The following is a 21853-nucleotide window of genomic DNA, read 5'->3' on the forward strand; positions in this document are numbered from 1 at the left end:
AGGGCAAGACTGCTGCTGATAGGCCCGAGAGCAGGTATGCGAGTAGCACGCGATAGTTTACCCAGGTTCGGGGCTCTCCGGAAAGATAACACCCCTACTCCTGCATGTCTGAGTATATTTGATATATTTGGTACAGAGTTGCTCCTGGAGTTGTATCTAAGCTCAGTGCCATAGGCATCTGGCTTCGTATATGTCTCATATGTGGCATGCTCTAGTGGCCGGCCATGCTCATGGCTCGTGGTCGTAAGCATGAGTGTGCTCATGCGTGAGTGCATGTGAGCCTGGATGGATGGATGGATGCTATATATAGTGATGCTAGCTTAGTATGTAAGCTAGCTAGTGGCATGATGGGTGGCTTTGGTTGTAAGCTACCTTGGGTAGCTTACAAACCAAGCCATGTATGAGGCATGGTGCATGTTATGCTTGTCCCTTGGGTCACTTTATAAATCAGTGCCCAGGGGACACGGTACACTGTATATGACGTCGCGGTACAGCCGTCTTGTCGGTGTCGGGTCAGCCTGCAGTTGGCAGCCGGCTGGTTGGCGCAGTCGGCAGCCGGCAGCCGGCCAGGTAGCCGGCCATGTGGAGAAGTCGGACGGGGAGTCGGCAGGAGCGGCCGGGCAGTCGGACTGAGGGGCTTTGCTAGCCCCAATGTCTTGATTTATTGTCTCGCCGTCTTCGGGGTACCCGTGGCCAATTACTCCGAAAGTAGCCCCCAAGCCTCCGGGCAACTTGGCAAAGTTGGGCGGAGGTTTTTTTGGCGGGTGTTCGCGGAAATGATCATGCAAAAACAAAATTAGTCCACACAGATATATCAAATGAATGCTTTTAGCATTGCAAGTTTTGTGCGGAGGGTGCCGACTCGGTTTTGTCTGAGCCCCCTTCAATCTTTTTTGTGTCCCCCCACCCTCCCGCTTTTTGGCTTGTACTCTCGCTCGCCGGACAGCCGCTCTGTGGTCTGTGGCTGAGAGTGGGCCGCGAAGTGGAGTGTATAGTACTCGGACTCTGGGAGCAGATTTGACTAAGCAGATACTCATAAAGCAAACGGACGGGTCGCCCGAAGCATTTCTCTTCCCGGACGTTTTTTCGCGTGGGGTGACCTCCAGCTTTTGCTCTTGCTAGCCGAACAACCGCTCTACGGTCTGTGGCTGAGAGGTGGGCCTTTGGTACTGCACACGCTACTAAGCCGTCTGTGGGAAATAACGTCTCAGGCCAAGCAGCCAGCCTCCGGGCCAACTCTGGCTGGCACCGGAGCTAACAGTAGTGCAACTATAATAAAAATGCGGAGATAGCCCCCGAGCTTCGTTCGGGGTTATCCGTACTTGCGTGATGCAAAAAATATGCGGGTGAGGAGCTCACATTGATTTTCATGTAGTCGTGGTCATCGAAGACATTCGGCGCAACTCGGCGCTCGCGAAGCGCGTCGGCGCACCCACTGGGTGCAGCCGTCAAGCCTCCGGGTGCTCGAGAAGGGTCCAGTCGGTCGGGCTTGACCGGCCAGGCGGCGAGCGGAACGCGGCCGAGCCGGCTTGGCGCAGCCGGCCAGACGGCGAGGAGTCTAGCAGCGCCCTCTTCTTCTTTTTTCTCTTCTGCCGGCTGCTAGCAGCCGGACAAAACTCTTCTTGTTTTTTGCTTCTTACAATCTTCCGTGGGGGCACGCCAGCGCACCCACTGGGTGTATCTCCGAGAGTCGGGTCGACTGCTGAGCAGTCGGGCCGGATCTCCCGGCAACTACTTTATCTTCTTCTTCGCGGGGGCGCGTCAGCGCACCCGCTAGGTGTAGCCCCCGAGATTCGGGAGGACTGCTGAGCACTCGGGCCGGATCTCCCGGCGACTACTTTGTCTTCTTCTTCACGGGGCGCGTCAGCGTACCCACTGGGTGTAGCCCCCGAGATTCGGGCCGACTGCTGAGCAGTCTGGCCCGATCTCCCAGCAACTACTTTGTCTTCTTTTTCACGGGGGCGCGTCAGCGCACCCATTGGATGTAGCCTTCGAGATTCGGGCTGGCAGCGCCGGTGACGACTGATCGTCCGAGTGGCGAAGCAGGCGGACGGGTCAAGCGGACGTTTTTTCCTTTCTTCTCTTTGTCCCAGCCGACCTCTTTCTTTCTTTTTTTTATATATATCTGACTGAGCAGCCGGACTATTGACTTTTCTAGCCAGCTTGTGGGTAGCTGGATCCATCTCTTTTCCTTTCTTCTGGCACTCGGGCACTGACTTTCCTTTTTTTTCTTTCTGCTCGCGCAGCCGACATCTCACTTCTTTTCCCAACCTGACCGCTCTTTCAATTTCTAGCTGGCCCGACATCTTCTGTCAATGAGCACCCGGCCGAAGCAGGCGGCCGCAACAGCGGGGGCTCGACCAAGTCCGTGGAACGGAGCCGGCGCGGAACAGGGGCTGCAGCCGGCAGGCACAGGGAAGCCGGCCCGGGCGTGGAACCGGCACACGCGGGCGTCGCGAGCCGGAAGGCCGGGCGGCGCGGGGCGGATAGGCGGCGGAGGCCGGGTTGTGCGGAGGGCGTGCCCGGCGTGGGCAGCCGGCCGACAAGCCGGGCGGGGCTGCGAGTCGGACGTGGCGATGGACGAGGAGGCTGGACCGAGGCGCGGGGTGGCGGTGCGAGCCGGCGGAGGGGCGGGCGCGGACAGCCGAGGCCGCGGAGCAGAGATGGAGAGGCGCAGCCGACGGGGACCGCGGGGCGCGGAACTGGAGCCGGCCTGGGCCAACGGCACGGCGCACGCGATGCCGGGGCGGGGCGGCGGAGCCGTCTATAGTGGCGGAGGTGAGTAGTGGAGGCGGCATGCACGGCCGCGCGGCTGCCGCGAAGCCGGCAGCAGGAGCGGGCGCAGAGCCGACTGCTGTGATGGAGGGAGGCGCGGGGCGGATAGGCGGCTGTGGCACTTGCCTGGTGGAGTAGTAGACGGAGCGGATGGCCCGCAGGCGAGGACGGAGACGGCCTCATCAGGGGAGTTTTTTGCCGCGGCCGCGGCAAGCAGCGCGCGGACGCGCGGAGCAGCCGGCTGGAGGAGCGCGGCGATGGAGCTGCTGGTTGGATCAAGCTAGAGGCGGACGGCCGGCGCGCGCACCCACTGGAAGACCCTTCGTGCATTTGAACCGGGCTAGCTAGCAGCCTGCATGCCACCGAATCCATTGGGCTAGCTAGCTAGCTTGCCATGCATGAATGCATGCATGCATGCACACGGGCGACAGCGAGGCGTGGCAGTAAATGCAACAACAGCGAAACATTGCATGGCAGCAACTATGAGCATGCTTGGATACGTTTTAGTCCCATGACTAAAAGTAGTGGGACTAAAACTTGCTAGTCTCACCCATGCTTGGATCCAAATACTAAAGAGACTAAAATTTAGTTATTGAGCATTTATTATCCTCCAAATCCTCCAATCCAGAACTAAGGAGAGGAATTAAATGAGGAGAGAGAGAGCTAATACATATTTTAGTAGGTTTCCCATGACTAAAAGATTTTAGCCTCAAAACTAGTCCTAGTCTCTCTTTAGTCAAGGGTGCTTGGAACTTTAGCCTCTAAAAGTGACTATTTTTAGTCAGACTAAAAATAGTCCCTTGTATCCAAGCACCCTCTATGGCTACAGCGAAGCGTGGGAGCCGCTACAGCGAAGGCAGGGAAAACAACGGCGTGAGTTGAGGAGGGCACGCGACGACGACGCACGGTCGCGCCGGTGGATGCTGATGTCGAGCCGGCGACCGGCGCCAGAGAGACGCGGCGACGTCGCGGTGGTAAGAGGAGGAGAGGCCGGCCGTGAGCGCGCGACCAGAACAACTGCGGGGCGCGCGGACGACCGCGGCCGACCGAAACAAGGCCGCGCGGCATGCGCGGACGGGCCGCCGGAGTCGCAGCGGTGCCGATGAAGAGGCCGAGGCCGATGATGAGGATGTGCCATCCCGCGCGGCCGCTCCGGGGGCAGGTTAATGTCGAGCCCCCGAGCGCTACCGGAGAGGCGACGGCGATGCCGCGGTGATGACGACGAAAAAGGGGTCCCGTCCGGACTACAAAACCACCAGCAGCTTGCCCCACGGCGGGCGCCAACTGTCGTGGTATTCTCACGGGGGTGCAAGACGACAGATGCCACAAGGTGGCTTAGTGTGAGGGCAAGACTGCTGCTGATAGGCCCTGGAGCGGGTATGCGACTAGCACGCGATAGTTTACCTAGGTTCGAGGCTCTCCGGAGAGATAACACCCCTACTCCTGCATGTCTGAGTATATCTGGTACGTAGTTGCTCCTAGAGCTATATCTAAGCTTAATGCCATAGGCATCTGGCTTCATATATGTCTCATATGTGGTATGCTCTAGTGGCCGGCCATGCTCATGGCTCGTGGTCATAAGTATGCGTGTGCTCATGCGTGAGTGCATGTGAGCCTGGATGGATGGATGCTATATATAGTGAGGCTACCTTAGTATGTAAGCTAGCTAATGGCAATGATGGGTGGTTTTAGTTGTAAGCTAGGTAGCTTACAAACCAAGCCATGTATGAGGCATGGTGCATGTCATGCTTGTCCCCTGGGACACTTTATAAATCAATGCCCAGGGGACATGGTACACTATAGATGACGTCGCGGTACGGCCATCTTGTCGGTGTCGGGTCGGGCTGCAGTCGACAGCCGGCTGGTTGGCGCAGTCGGCAGCCGGCAGCTGGCCAGGTAGCCGTCCATGTGGAGCACTCGGACGGGGAGTCGGCAGGAGCGGCCGGGCAGTCGGACTGAGGGGCTTTGCTAGCCCCGATGTCTTGATTTATTGTCTCGCCGTCTTCGAGGTACCCGTGGCCAATTACTCCGACACTAGTTCAATCTTGTTACCAGCAAGTCTCTTTACTCGTTCCATAATACATCATCCTGTAACTAACTCATTAGTCTCATTGCTTGCAAGGCTTATTATGATGTGTATTACCGAGAGGGCCCAAAAATACCTCTCCGATACTTGGAGTGACAAATCCTAATATCGATCTATGCCAACCCAACAAACACCTTCGGAGATACCTGTAGAGCATCTTTATAATCACCCAGTTATGTTGTGACGAGGTATTCCTCCGGTATCCGGGAGTTGCATAATCTCATAGTCAAAGGAATATGTATATGACATGAAGAAAGCTATAACAATAAAACTGAATGATCAACATCCTAAGCTAACAGATGGGTCTTGTCCATCACACCATTCTCCTAATGATGTGATCCCGTTCATCAAATGACAACGCATGTCTATGGTTAGAAAACTTAACCATCTTTGATTAACGAGCTAGTCTAGTAGAGGCTTACTAGGGACACGGTGTTTTGTCCATGTATCCACACATGTATCAAGTTTCCGGTTAATACAATTCTAGCATGAATAATAAACATTTATCATGATATAAGTAAATATAAAATAACAACTTTATTATTGCCTCTAGGGCATATTTCCTTCAGTCCCCCACTTGCACTAGAGTCAATAATCTAGTTCACATCGTCATGTGATTTGACACCAATAGTTCGCATCTTTATGTGATTAACACCCATAGTTCACATCGCCATGTGACCAACACCCAAAGGGTTTACTAGATTCAATAATCTAGTCCACATCGCTATGTAATTAACACCCAAAGAGCACTAAGGTGTGATCATGTTTTGCTCGTGAGAGAAGTTTAGTCAATGGGTCTGCCATATTCAGATCTGTATATATTTTGTAAATTTCTATGTCTACAATGCTCTGCATGGAGATACTCTAGCTAATTGCTCCAACTTTCAATATGTATCCAGATGAAGACTCACAGTCATCCAGATCGGTGTCAAAGCTTGCATCTATGTAACTCTTTACGACGAACTTTTTATCACCTCCATAACCGAGAAACATTTCCTTAGTCCTCTTTAGGTACCTAAGGATAATTTTGACCAATGTATAGTGATCTACTCCTGGATTACTATTGCACCCCCTTGCCAAACTCATGGCAAGGCACACAACAGGTCTGGTACACAGCATGGCATACTTTATAGAACCTATGAATGAGGTATAGGGAATACCTTTCATTCTCTCTATATATCTGCCGTGGTCGGGTTTTGAGTCTTAGTCAACTTCACACCTTGTAACATAGGCAAGAACCCTTTCCTTGACTCATCCATTTTGAACTGCTTCAAAACTTTATCAAGCTATGTGTTTTGTGAAAGTCCTATCAAGCGTCTTGATCTATCTCTATAGATCTTGATGCCCAAAATATAAGCAGCTTCACCGAGGTATTTTATTGAAAAAAAATTCAAGTATCCTTTTATGCTACCCAGAAATTCTATATCATTCCTGATCAACAATATGTGATCCACATATAATAACAAAAATGCTACGTGCTCCCACTCACATTCTTGTAAATACAGCCTTCACCATAAGTCTGTATAAGACCATATGCTTTGATCACCTCATCAAAGCGTATATTCCAACTCCGAGATGCTTGCACCAGTCCATAGATGGATCGCTGGAGTTTGCACACTTTGTTCGCACCTTTAGGGTCGACAAAACCTTCTGGTTGCATCATATACAACTATTCTTTAAGAAATCCATTAAGGAATGCAGTTTTGACATTCGTTTGCCAGATTTCATAAAATGTGGCAATTGCTAACATGATTCAGATAGACTTAAGCACCTCTACGAGTGAGAAAATCTCATCGTAGTCAACACCTTGAACTTGTCAAAAATCTTTTGCGACAAGTCGAGCTTTCTAGATAGTAACACTACCATCAGCGTCCGTCTTCCTCTTGAAGATCCATTTATTCTCAATGGCTTGCTGATCATTGGGCAAGTCCAAAAAGTCGACACTTTATTGTCATACATGGATCCTATCTCAAATTTCATGGCCTCAAGCTATTTATCAGAATCAGGGCTCATCATAGCTTCTTCATAGTTTGTAGGTTTGTCATGGTCTAGTAACATGACCTCCAGAATAGTATTACCGTACCACTCTGGTGTGGAACATGCTCTGTTCGACCTACGAGGTCCAGTAGTAAATTGATCTGAAGTTTCATGATCATCATCATTAGCTTCCTCTCTAGTTGGTGTAGGCATCACGCGAACGGATTTCTCTGATGAGTTACTTCCAATTCGAGAGAAGGTACAATTACCTCATCATGTTCAACTTTCCTCCCACTCATTTCTTTCGATAGAAACTCCTTCTCTAGAAAGGATACATTCTTAGCAACAAAGATCTTGCCTTCGGATCTTTGATAGAAGGTGTACCCAACAATTTCTTCTGGGTATCCTATGAAGACACATTTCTCCAATTTGAGTTAGAGCTTATCAGGCTGAAGCTTTTTCACATAAGCATCGCAACCCCAAACTTTAAGAAACGACAGCTTAGCTTTCTTGCGAAACCACAGTTCAGACAGTGTCGTCTCAATGGATTTAGATGGTGTCCTTTTTAACATGAATGCAGTTGTCTCTATGCATAACCCCAAAACGATAGTGGTAAATCGGTAAGAGACATCATATATCGCACCATATCTAATAAAGTACGGTTATGAAGTTCGGACACACCATTACGCTGTGGTGTTCCAGGTGGCTTGAGTTGTGAAACTATTCCACATTGTTTTAAATGAAGCCAAACTCATAACTCAAATATTCGCCTCCGCGATCAGATCATAGAAACTTTATTTTCTTGTTGCGATGATTCTCTACTTCACTCTGAAATTCTTTGAACTTTTCAAGTGTTTCAGACTTGTGTTTCATTAAGTAGATATACCTATATCTACTCAAATCATCTGTGAAGGTCAGAAAATAATGATACCCGCTGTGAACCTCAACACTCATCGGACCGCACACATCAATATGTATTATTTCCAATAAGTCATTAGCTCGCTCCATTGTTCCGGAGAACAGAGCTTTAGTCATCTTGCCCATGAGGCATGGTTCGCAAGTATCAAATGATTCATAATCAAGTGATTCCAAAAGTCCATCTGCATGGAGTTCCTTCATGTGTTTTACACCAATATGACCAAAACGGCAGTGCCACAACTATATTGCACTATCATTATTTAACTTTGCATCTTTTGGCATCAATATTATGAATATGTGTATCACCACGATCGAGATCCAACAAACCATTTTCATTGGGTGTATGACCATAGAAGGTTTTATTCATGTAAACAGAACAACAATTATTCTCTAACTTACATGAATAACCGTATTGCAATAAACATGATCCAATCATATCATGCTCAACGCAAACACCAAATAACATTTATTTTGGTTCAACACTAATCCCGGAGGTAGAGGGAGTGTGCGAGGGTGATCTTATCAACCTTGGAATCACTTCCAACACACATCGTCACCTTTACCTTAACTACTCTCTATTCATTTTGCAACTCCTGTTTCGAGTTACTAATCTTAGCAGCTGAACCGGTATCAAATACCCAAGGGTTACTACGAACACTAGTAAAGTACACATCAATAACATGTATATCATATATACTTTTTTTCACTTTACCATCCTTCTTATCCTCCAAGTTTTGGGGCAGTTCCGCTTGCAGTGACCATTTCCTTTGCAGTATAAGCACTAGTCTCAGGTTTGGGTCTAGCATTGGGCTTCTTCACGGGAGCGACAACTTTCTTGCCATTCTTCTTGGCGTTACCTCTCTTTCCCTTGACCTTATACTTGAAACTAGTGGTCTTGTTAACCATCAACACTTGATGCTCTTTCTTGATTTCTACCATTGCCGATTTCAGCATCGCGAAGAGCTCGGGATTCATTTTGTTCATCCCTTGCATATTATAGTTCATCATGAAGTTCAAGTAGCTTGGTGATAGTGACTAGAGAACTTTGTCAATCACTATCTTATCTGGAATATTAACTCCCACTTGATTCAAGCGATTGTAGTACCCAGACATTCTGAGCACATGCTCACTAGTTGGGCTATTCTCCTCCATCTTGTAGGCAAAGTACTTATCAGAGGTCTCATACCTCTTAACACGGGCACGAGTCTGAAATATCATTTTCAGCTCTTGGAACATCTCATATGCTCCGTGGCGTTCAAAACATTTTTTGAAGTCTCGGTTCTAAGCCGTAAAGCATGGTGCGCTAAACTATCAAGTAGTCATCATACCAAGCTTTACAAACGTTCATAACGTCTACATCTGCTCCTACAATAGGTCTGTCACCTAGCGGTGCATCAAGGACATATTTCTTCTGTGTAGCAATGAGGATAATTCTTAGATCACAGACCTAGTCCGCATCATTTCTACTATCATCTTTCAACTTAGTTTTCTCTAGGATCATATCAAAAATAAAACAGGGGAGCGATGTGCGAGCTATTGATCTACAACATAGATATGCAAATACTATCAAGACTAAGTTCATGATAAATTAAGTTCAATAAATCATATTACTTAAGAACTCCCACTTAGATAGACATCCCTCAAGTCATCTAAATGATACGTGATCCAAATCAAGTAAACCATGTCCGATCATCACGTGAGATGGAGTAGTCATCAATGGTGAACATCTCTATGTTGATCATCTCTACTATATGATTCATTTTCGACCTTTCGGTCTCCAGTGTTCCGAGGCCATGTCTGTACATGCTAGGCTCATCAATTTTAGCCCGAGTATTCCGCATGTGCAAAACTGTCTTGCACCCGTTGTATGTGAACATAGAGCTTATCACACCCTATCACCACGTGGTGTCTTAGCACGACGAACTGTCGTAATGGTGCATACCCAGAGAGAACACTTATACCTTGAAATTTTAGTTAAGGTATCATCTTATAATGCTACCATCGTACTAAGCAAAATAAGATGTATAAAAGATAAACATCACATGTAATCAAAATATGTGACATGATATGGCCATAATCATCTTGTGCCTTTGATCTCCATCTCCAAAGCACCGTCATGATCTCCATCGTCACTAGCTTGACACCTTGATCTCCATCGTAGTGTCGTGGTCGTCTCGCCAGCTATTGCTTCTACAACTATCGCTAATGCATAGTGATAAAGTAAAGCAATTACATGGCGTTTTCATTTCATACCATAAAGCGACAACCATATAGCTCCTGCCAATTGCCGAAAACTTTTACAAAACATGACCATCTCATACAATAACATATATCACATCATGTCTTGACCATATCACATCACAACATGCCCTACAAAAACAAGTTAGGCGTCCTCTACTTTGTTGTTGCAAGTTTTATGTGGCTGCTACGGGCTTCTAGTAAGAACCGTTCTTATCTAAGCATCAAAACCACAATGGTGATTTATCAAGTTTGTTGTTTTAACCTTCAACAAGGACCAGCCGCAGTCAAATTCGATTCAACTAAAGTTGGAGAAACAAACACCCGCCAGCCACCTTTATGCAAAACTAGTTGCATGTCTGTCGGTGGAACCGATCTCATGAACGTGGTCATGTAAGGTTGGTCCTGGCCGCTTCATCCAACAATACCGCTGAACCAAAATAAGACATTGGTGGTAAGCAGTATGACGATCACCGCCCACAACTCTTTGTGTTCTACTCATGCATATCATCTACGCATAGACCTGGTTCAGATGCGATTGTTGGGAAACGTAGCATGCAATTTCAAAAAATTCCTACGCTCACGCAGGATCTATCTTGGAGATACATAGCAACGAGAAGGGGATAGTGTGTCCACATACCCTCGTAGACCGAAGCGGAAGCATTAGCTTAACGCAGTTGATGTAGTCGAACGTCTTCTCGATCCAACCGATCAAGCACCGAACGTACGACACCTCCAAGTTCTGCACACATTTAGCTCGATGACGTCCCTCAAACTCTTGATCCAACAAAGTGTCAAGGGAGAGTTCCATCAGCACGACGGTGTGGTGACGGTGATGGTGAAGTGGTCCGCGCAGGGCTTCGCCTAAGCACTAGGTGAATATGACCAGAGGCGTAAACTGTGGACACTACAAAAAAATACATTCTGTGATGATACGTGTTTGTCACAGTAGGTCACTTTTTTGTCATGCATGTACATCCATGACAAATTTATGACAGAATCAAGATAGTCATACCTGTGCTGTCGTAGAAGTGTTCCATGACATTACCAAAATTATCATCACGGAAGTGTCCACTTCCATGACGATAAATCGCGCGTCACATAAGTGCTTTCGTCAAGGGTGACCGACACGTGGCATCCACCGTAACGGAACGCCGTTAAGCTATCGGGTCGGGTTTTGGATCCGATAACCCGTTAACAGCCCTGACCAATGGGGATTTTCCACGTGTAAAATCATCATTGGCTAGAGGAAACACGTGTCGGCTCATCGTCGGGACAGATGTCATCCACTCACTGGACAGAAGGCGCCTATGATACGTCGACACGTGGCACGGCCCAACAAGTTTAAATGGGCCGGCCCAACTAGAGGCCCACAAGATTTTGCGGACCATAATGGGCCGGCCCAGCTAAAGGCCCACGAAATTTTGCGGACCATAATGGGCTAGCCCAGCTAAAGGCCCACAAGATTTTGCAGGCCATAATGGGCCGACCCAGGAAAAGGCCCACGAGATTTTTTTGTGCCATAATGGGCCAGCCCAGGTAAAGGCCCACAAGATTCTTGCGGGTCATAATGGGCCGGCCCAGCTAAAGGCCCACGAGATTTCGCCGACATTAATGGGCCATCCCAGCTGTAGGCCCACAAGATTTTGAGGACCCTAGTAGGCCGGCCCATTAAATTGCTGCCATGTTTTGGGCCAAATGTCGGCCCATATTTGATCCGGTCCATTAATGGCGTGCCACGCTCCGGGCCTAATAGTGGCCCATATGAGATCCGGCCCATTAAAAGCCTACCACGTTCTAGGCCAAATTACGGCCCAGATCAGGTCCAGCCCTTTAAGAGGCTTTGGGCTCAATTATGGCCCATATCAGATTCGGCCTGTCAACTAGACACTATGCTTTTGGGACCACTTGCTAAAGGTCCACTTAGTAATTCGGCCTGATATTATTTTTGGCCTGTTAAGGGCCCGTTTAACATTTCAGCCCTATATTAAATTCGGCTTGTTAAAAGCCCGTCATATAGTTGGGCCTAACTACGGGCCGTTTTGCATCTCGCCTGCTCGCAACCGATATCTGATTGAGCCAAACAAGGACCTAGACAATTTTGGCCTGTTAAAAGCCCGTGATTTGATTCGCACAATCATGGGCCGGGGTTCATTTTGGGCTGCTGCGTAACTAGTAGGAATTAAGAACAAACCTACTCTATACAATAAAGAAATCATGACATAGTAACTAAGAATAAACCTACACTACACAATAAAGGATTTAAGGTATATTACATCCACTGGGCATCAAAGTTCGCCACTAGTGATCATAAAGTGCAACGAAGAAGCAGATTACAAAAACTGGGCACCATTGCAGCGTAACAAAATAATACTAAACCGAGACCACTTCCAAGACAGTTCAAGAAAGGTTAGCCTTGCGGGGGAACTGCTGTGCAAGCTGCTGAGCAAGGCTGTGAGACCGGCCTAGCATGTCGGTCATAGCTTCCAGGTGTAGCTGTTTAGCGATGAGGTTCTCATTGGTGTTCTCCGCAATCTTTCTTAGAGATAGGACTTCAAGTCGAAGTTGAGTTGCAGAATGCCTTTCTGCTAGAACTTGGGACTGAAGAAGTCGAACTGATTCAGACAACGAATTCTGTGAGCTTGTCTGACTGTTAGTCTCAAGTAACTTGAACACTGCATCAAGACAAGACTTTGGGGTTGTCTCGCTATCTTCAAGATGTTTTGCCTTCTTTGCTGCAATATATGTTGGGTTTGTCTCACATCCTTCAGCAGACTTGTGCATGCCATCAGGCATATCACCCTGAAACAAAGCAGAGAGATGACAGGTTTCGCACGTGTATAAACAAAGATGATAACTGTTCTGTCAATTCTATCCAATTTCAAATTAGAAAATAAAGAGTATGTTCAAAATATCAATAGCATATTTTGGCATTGTTCATAATGCGGGGAGCTTCACCACACTACTGGATTACCATGTCAACGTAACAAGCATAGATGAAGGGAAAAGAAAATCATTGTATCTATTTTGGATAAAGTGCATGTCATGTTGTTCATATCATCAGCCACATCAGTAAGATAAAACAAGAGATGACAAGGTGCAAACGTGGGCTGCTTCACCACACACTGGATTATAGATCCACAAAAACAAGCATACATATAGGGAGTATTAAGTAATGTGCGTGGTATGAATAAGGAATTTGGTTTTACAAGTGAAACTTAGAACTTACGGTTCTTACGAACATGCATTTTGGTAGAAACAGCACTAAACAGCAGTAAACGATAGGGAGTATGAGCAAATTAAACAGCAGTTGAGGATAAAGGCTTTAGAAGGACTGACTTACATTAACAGTTAACACCGGCTTTATAATGCCCTTCTCCATGTCAAGGGAAGGATAACTCAAGAATTTTAGCATAGAATCTTCCTCATAAGCATTGCCTGTACTCTACATTTTGTAGAGAGTAATTATAGATATGCTAATACTGGAAGGGATAGAGGATAATGAAGATAAGATGTAGATTGATGCTACATAATCAACTACCAATCCCTGGCAGTACAAGCGTTACAGGACAAAATGTACTGACAAGAGCAATGGGCTACACTTCTGCACTGGCATTGTCTGTGTATTCTACTTGTTGGTAAGATTTGTTGGGTTTCGTAGTAATTTCAAAAAATTTCCTACGCGCACACAGGATCATGTGATGCATAGCAACGAGAGGAGAGTGTTGTCTACGTACCCAACGCAGACCGACTGCGGAAGCAATGACACGACGTAGAGGAAGTAGTCGTACGTCTTCACGATCCAACCGATCAAGCACCGAAACTACGGCACCTCCGAGTTCGAGCACACGTTCAGCTCGATGACGATCCCCGGACTCCGATCCAGCAAAGTGTCGGGGAAGAGTTTCGTCAGCACAACGGCGTGGTGACGATCTAGATGAACTACAGCAGCAGGGCTTCGCCTAAACTCCGCTACAGTATTATCGAGGAATATGGTGGCAGGGGGCACCGCACACGGCTAAGGAATCGATCACGTGGATCAACTTGTGTCAACTTGTGTGTTTAGAGGTGCCCCTGCCTCCGTATATAAAGGAGGAGAGGAGGGGAGGCTGGCCGGCCAAAGAGGGAGGCGCAGGAGAGTCCTACTCCCTCTGGGAGTAGGATTCCTCCCCCCAATCCTAGTCCAACTAGGATTCCTCGGAGGGGAAGGGAGAGAGGGGGGCCGGCCACCTTCTCCTAGTCCTAATAGGACTAGGGGAGGGGAAAGAGGCGCAGCCACCTTGGGCTGCCCCTTTCTCCTTTCCACTAAGGCCCATGATGGCCCATATGGCTCCCGGGGGGTTCCGGTAACCTCCTGGTAACCCGGTAAAATCCCGATTTCACCCGGAACACTTCCGATGTCCAAACATAGGCTTCCAATATATCAATCTTTACGTCTCGACCATTTCGAGACTCCTCGTCATGTCCGTGATCACATCCGGGACTCCGAACAACCTTCGGTACATCAAAATGCATAAACTCATAATATAACTGTCATCGTAACCTTAAGCGTGCGGACCCTACGGGTTCGAGAACAATGTAGACATGACCGAGACATGTCTCTGGTCAATAACCAATAGCGGGACCTGGATGCCCATATTGGCTCCTACATATTCTACGAAGATCTTTATCGGTCAGACCGCATAACAACATACGTTGTTCCCTTTGTCATCGTTTTGTTACTTGCCCGAGATTCGATCGTCGGTATCCAATACCTAGTTCAATCTCGTTAACGGCAAGTCTCTTTACTCGTTCCGTAATACATCATCTCACAACTAACATATTAGTTGTAATGCTTGCAAGGCTTATGTGATGTGTATTACCGAGAGGGCCCAGAGATACCTCTCCGACAATCGGAGTGACAAATCCTAATCTCGAAATACGCCAACCCAACATCGACCATTGGAGACACCTGTAGTACTCCTTTATAATCACCCATTTACGTTGTGACGTTTGGTAGTACCCAAAGTGTTCCTCCGGTAAACGGGAGTTGCATAATCTCATAGTCGTAGGAACATGTATAAGTCATGAAGAAAGCAATAGCAACATACTAAACGATCAGGTGCTAAGCTAATGGAATGGGTCATGTCAATCAGATCATTCTACTAATAATGTGACCTCGTTAATCAAATAACAACTCATTGTTCATGGTTAGGAAACATAACCATCTTTGATTAACGAGCTAGTCAAGTAGAGGCATACTAGTGACACTCTGTTTGTCTATGTATTCACACATGTATTATGTTTCCGGAAAATACAATTCTAGCATGAATAATAAACATTTATCATGATTATAAGGAAATAAATAATAACTTTATTATTGCCTCTAGGGCATATTTCCTTCAGTCTCCCACTTGCACTAGAGTCAATAATCTAGATTACACTGTAATGAATCTAACACCCATGGTGCTTTGGTGCTGATCATGTTTTGCTCGTGGAAGAGGCTTAGTCAACGGGTCTGCAATATTCAGATCCGTATGTATCTTGCAAATCTCTATGTCTCCCACCTGGACTAGATCCCGGATGGAGTTGAAGTGTCTCTTGATGTGTTTGGTCCTTTTGTGAAATCTGGATTCCTTTGCCAAGGCAATTGCACCAGTATTGTCACAAAAGATTTTCATTGGACCCGATGCACTAGGTATGACACCTAGATCGGATATGAACTCCTTCATCCAGACTCCTTCATTTGCTGCTTCCGAAGCAGCTATGTATTCCGCTTCACATGTAGATCCCGCTACGACGCTTTGTTTAGAACTGCACCAACTGACAGCTCCACCGTTTAATGTAAACACGTATCCGGTTTGCGATTTAGAATCGTCCGGATCAGTGTCAAAGCTTGCATCAACGTAACCTTTTACGATGAGCTCTTTGTCACTTCCATATACGAGAAACATATCCTTAGTCCTTTTCAGGTATTTCAGGATGTTCTTGACCGCTGTCCAGTGATCCATTCCTGGATTACTTTGGTACCTCCCTGCTAAACTTATACCAAGGCACACATCAGGTCTGGTACACAGCATTGCATACATGATAGAGCCTATGGCTGATGCATAGGGAACATCTTTCATATTCTCTCTATCTTCTGCAGTGGTCGGGCATTGAGTCTTACTCAATTTCACACCTTGTAACACAGGCAAGAACCCTTTCTTTGCTTGATCCATTTTGAATTTCTTCAAAATTTTGTCAAGGTATGTGCTTTGTGAAAGTCCAATTAAGCGTCTTGATCTGTCTCTATAGATCTTAATGCCTAATATGTAAGCAGCTTCACCGAGGTCTTTCATTGAAAAACTTTTATTCAAGTATCCCTTTATGCTATCCAGAAATTCTATATCATTTCCAATCAGTAATATGTCATCCACATATAATATCAGAAATGCTACAGAGCTCCCACTCACTTTCTTGTAAATACAGGCTTCTCCAAAAGTCTGTATAAAACCAAATGCTTTGATCACACTATCAAAACGTTTATTCCAACTCCGAGAGGCTTGCACCAGCCCATAAATGGATCGCTGGAGCTTGCACACTTTGTTAGCTCCCTTTGGATCGACAAAACCTTCTGGTTGCATCATATACAACTCTTCTTCCAGGAATCCATTCAGGAATGCAGTTTTGACATCCATTTGCCAAATTTCATAATCATAAAATGCGGCAATTGCTAACATGATTCGGACGGACTTAAGCATCGCTACGGGTGAGAAGGTCTCATCGTAGTCAATTCCTTGAACTTGCCGAAAACCTTTTGCGACAAGTCGAGCTTTGTAGACAGTAACATTACCATCAGCGTCAGTCTTCTTCTTAAAGATCCATTTATTCTCAATCGCTTGCCGATCATCGGGCAAGTCAACCAAAGTCCATACTTTGTTCTCATACATGGATCCCATCTCAGATTTCATGGCTTCTAGCCACTTTGCGGAATCTGGGCTCACCATCGCTTCTTCATAGTTCGTAGGTTCATCATGATCTAGTAGCATGACCTCCAGAACAGGATTACCGTACCACTCTGGTGCGGATCTTACTCTGGTTGATCTACGAAGTTCAGTAGTATCTTGATCTGAAGTTTCATGATCATTATCATTGGCTTCCTCACTAACTGGTGTAGGTGTCACTGGAACAGTTTTCTGTGATGAACTACTTTCCAGTAAGGGAGCAGGTACAGTTACCTCGTCAAGTTCTACTTTCCTCCCACTCACTTCTTTCGAGAGAAACTCCTTCTCTAGAAATGATCCATTCTTAGCAACAAATGTTTTGCTTTCGGATCTGTGATAGAAGGTGTACCCAACAGTTTCCTTTGGGTATCCTATGAATACACATTTCTCCGATTTGGGTTCGAGCTTATCAGGTTGAAGCATCGCAGCCCCAAACTTTAAGAAACGACAACTTTGGTTTCTTGCCAAACCATAGTTCATAAGGCGTCGTCTCAACGGATTTTGATGGTGCCCTATTTAACGTGAATGCGGCCGTCTCTAAAGCATATCCCCAAAATGATAGCGGTAAATCTGTAAGAGACATCATAGATCGCACCATATCTAGTAAAGTACGATTACGACGTTCGGACACACCATTACGCTGTGGTGTTCCGGGGGGCGTGAGTTGCGAAACTATTCCACAGTTTTTCAAATGTACACCAAACTCATAACTCAAATATTCTCCTCCACGATCAGATCGTAGAAACTTTATTTTCTTGTTACGATGATTTTCAACTTCACTCTGAAATTCTTTGAACTTTTCAAATGTTTCAGACTTATGCTTCATTAAGTAGATATATCCATATCTGCTCAAATCATCTGTGAAGGTGAGAAAATAACGATATCCGCCACGAGCCTCAATATTCATCGGACCACATACATCGATATGTATGATTTCCAACAAATCTGTTGCTCTCTCCATAGTACCGGAGAACGGTGTTTTAGTCATCTTGCCCATGAGGCACGGTTCGCAAGTACCAAGTGATTCATAATCAAGTGGTTCCAAAAGTCCATTAGTATGGAGTTTCTTCATGCGTTTTACACCGATATGACCTAAACGACAGTGCCACAAATAAGTTGCACTTCCATTATCAACTCTGTATCTTTTGGTTTCAACATTATGAATATGTGTATTACTACTATCGAGATTTAGTAAGAATAGACCACTCTTCAAGGGTGCATGACCATAAAAGATATTACTCATATAAATAGAACAACCATTATTCTCTGATTTAAATGAATAACCGTCTCGCATTAAACAAGATCCAGATATAATGTTCATGCTCAACGCTGGCACCAAATAACAATTATTTAGGTCTAATATTAATCCCGAAGGTAGATGTAGAGGTAGCGTGCCGACCGCGATCACATCGACTTTGGAACCGTTTCCCACGCGCATCGTCACCTCGTCCTTTGCCAGTGCCCGCTTATTCTGTAGTCCCTGTTTCGAGTTGCAAATATTAGCAACAGAACCAGTATCAAATACCCAGGTGCTACTGCGAGCATTGGTAAGGTACACATCAATAACATGTATATCACATATACCTTTGTTCACCTTGCCATCCTTCTTATCCGCCAAATACTTGGGGCAGTTCCGCTTCCAGTGACCAGTCTGCTTGCAGTAGAAGCACTCAGTTTCAGGCTTAGGTCTAGACTTGGGTTTCTTCTCTTGAGCAGCAACTTGCTTGCCGTTCTTGAAGTTCCCCTTTTTCTTCCCTTTGCCCTTTTTCTTGAAACTAGTGGTCTTGTTAACCATCAACACTTGATGCTCCTTCTTGATTTCTACCTCCGCAGCTTTTAGCATTGCGAAGAGCTCGGGAATAGTCTTGTTCATCCCTTGCATATTATAGTTCATTACGAAGCTCTTGTAGCTTGGTGGCAGTGATTGGAGAATTCTGTCAATGACACAATCATCCGGAAGATTAACTCCCAATTGAATCAAGTGATTATTATACCCAGACATTTTGAGTATATGCTCACTGACAGAACTGTTCTCTTCCATCTTGCAGCTATAGAACTTATTGGAGACTTCATATCTCTCAATCCGGGCATTTGCTTGAAATATTAACTTCAACTCCTGGAACATCTCATATGCTCCATGACGTTCAAAACGTCGTTGAAGTCCCGATTCTAAGCCGTAAAGCATGGCACACTGAACTATCGAGTAGTCATCAGCTTTGCTCTGCCAGACGTTCATAACATCTGGCGTTGCTCCAGCAGCAGGCCTGGCACCCAGCGGTGCTTCCAGGACGTAATTCTTCTGTGCAGCAATGAGGATAATCCTCAAGTTATGGACCCAGTCCGTGTAATTGCTACCATCATCTTTCAACTTTGCTTTCTCAAGGAACGCATTAAAATTTAACGGAACAACAGCACGAGCCATCTATCTACAATCAACATAAACAAGCAAGATACTATCAGGGTCTAAGTTCATGATAAATTTTAAGTTCAATTAATCATATTATTAAAGAACTCCCACTTAGATAGACATCCCTCTAATCCTCTAAGTGATCACGTGATCCAAATCAACTAAACCATGTCCGATCATCACGTGAGATGGAGTAGTTTCATCGGTGAACATCATTATGTTGATCATATCTACTATATGATTCACGCTCGACCTTTCGGTCTCCGTGTTCCGAGGCCATATCTGCATATGCTAGGCTCGTCAAGTTTAACCTGAGTATTCTGCGTGCGCAACTGTTTTGCACCCGTTGTATTTGAACGTAGAGCCTATCACACCCGATCATCACGTGGTGTCTCAGCACGAAGAACTTTTGCAACGGTGCATACTCAGGGAGAACACTTCTTGATAATTTAGTGAGAGATCATCTTATAATGCTACCGTCAATCAAAGCAAGATAAGATGCATAAAAGGATAAACATCACATGCAATCAATATAAGTGATATGATATGGCCATCATCATCTTGTGCTTGTGATCTCCATCTCCAAAGCACCGTCATGATCACCATCGTCACCGGCGCGACACCTTGATCTCCATCGTAGCATCGTTGTCGTCTCGCCAATCTTATGCTTCCACGACTATCACTACCGTTTAGTAATAAAGTAAAGCATTACATCGCGATTGCATTGCATACAATAAAGCGACAACCATATGGCTCCTGCCAGTTGCCGATAACTTGATTACAAAACATGATCATCTCATACAATAAAATTCAGCATCATGCCTTGACCATATCACATCACAACATGCCCTGCAAAAACAAGTTAGACGTCCTCTACTTTGTTGTTGCATGTTTTACGTGACTGCTACGGGCTTAAGTAAGAACCAATCTCACCTACGCATCAAAACCACAACGATAGTTTGTCAAATAGACTCCGTTTTAACCTTCGCAAGGACCGGGCGTAGCCATACTTGGTTCAACTAAAGTTGGAGAGGCAGTCGCCCGCAAGCCATCTCTGTGCAAAGCACGTCGAGGGAACCGGTCTCGCGTAAGCGTACGCGTAAGGTTGGTCCGGGTCGTCTCGTCCAACAATACCGCTGAACCAAAATATGACATGCTGGTAGGCAGTATGACTTGTATCGTCCACAACTCACTTGTGTTCTACTCGTGCATATAACATCAACATCATTAACCTAGGCTCGGATGCCACTGTTGGGTTTCGTAGTAATTTCAAAAATTTTCCTACGCGCACACAGGATCATGTGATGCATAGCAACGAGAGGAGAGTGTTGTCTACGTACCCAACGCAGACCGACTGCGGAAGCAATGACACGACGTAGAGGAAGTAGTCGTACGTCTTCACGATCCAACCGATCAAGCACCGAAACTACGGCACCTCCGAGTTCGAGCACACGTTCAGCTCGATGACGATCCCCGGACTCCGATCCAGCAAAGTGTCGGGGAAGAGTTTCGTCAGCACAACGGCGACGATCTAGATGAACTACAGCAGCAGGGCTTCGCCTAAACTCCGCTACAGTATTATCGAGGAATATGGTGGCAGGGGGCACCGCACACGGCTAAGGAATCGATCACGTGGATCAACTTGTGTCAACTTGTGTGTTTAGAGGTGCCCCTGCCTCCGTATATAAAGGAGGAGAGGAGGGGAGGCTGGCCGGCCAAAGAGGGAGGCGCAGGAGAGTCCTACTCCCTCTGGGAGTAGGATTCCTCCCCCCAATCCTAGTCCAACTAGGATTCCTCGGAGGGGAAGGGAGAGAGGGGGGCCGGCCACCTTCTCCTAGTCCTAATAGGACTAGGGGAGGGGAAAGAGGCGCAGCCACCTTGGGCTGCCCCTTTCTCCTTTCCACTAAGGCCCATGATGGCCCATATGGCTCCCGGGGGGTTCCGGTAACCTCCCGGTAACCCGGTAAAATCCCGATTTCACCCGGAACACTTCCGATGTCCAAACATAGGCTTCCAAAATATCAATCTTTATGTCTCGACCATTTCGAGACTCCTCGTCATGTCCGTGATCACATCCGGGACTCCGAACAACCTTCGGTACATCAAAATGCATAAACTCATAATATAACTGTCATCGTAACCTTAAGCGTGCGGACCCTACGGGTTCGAGAACAATGTAGACATGACCGAGACATGTCTCTGGTCAATAACCAATAGCGGGACCTGGATGCCCATATTGGCTCCTACATATTCTACGAAGATCTTTATCGGTCAGACCGCATAACAACATACGTTGTTCCCTTTGTCATCGGTATGTTACTTGCCCGAGATTCGATCGTCGGTATCCAATACCTAGTTCAATCTCGTTAACGGCAAGTCTCTTTACTCGTTCCGTAATACATCATCTCACAACTAACATATTATTTGTAATGCTTGCAAGGCTTATGTGATGTGTATTACCGAGAGGGCCCAGAGATACCTCTCCGA

This window comes from Triticum dicoccoides, chromosome 3A, assembly GCF_002162155.2.
Source record: "Triticum dicoccoides isolate Atlit2015 ecotype Zavitan chromosome 3A, WEW_v2.0, whole genome shotgun sequence".
NCBI classification, from domain to species: Eukaryota; Viridiplantae; Streptophyta; class Magnoliopsida; order Poales; family Poaceae; genus Triticum; species Triticum dicoccoides.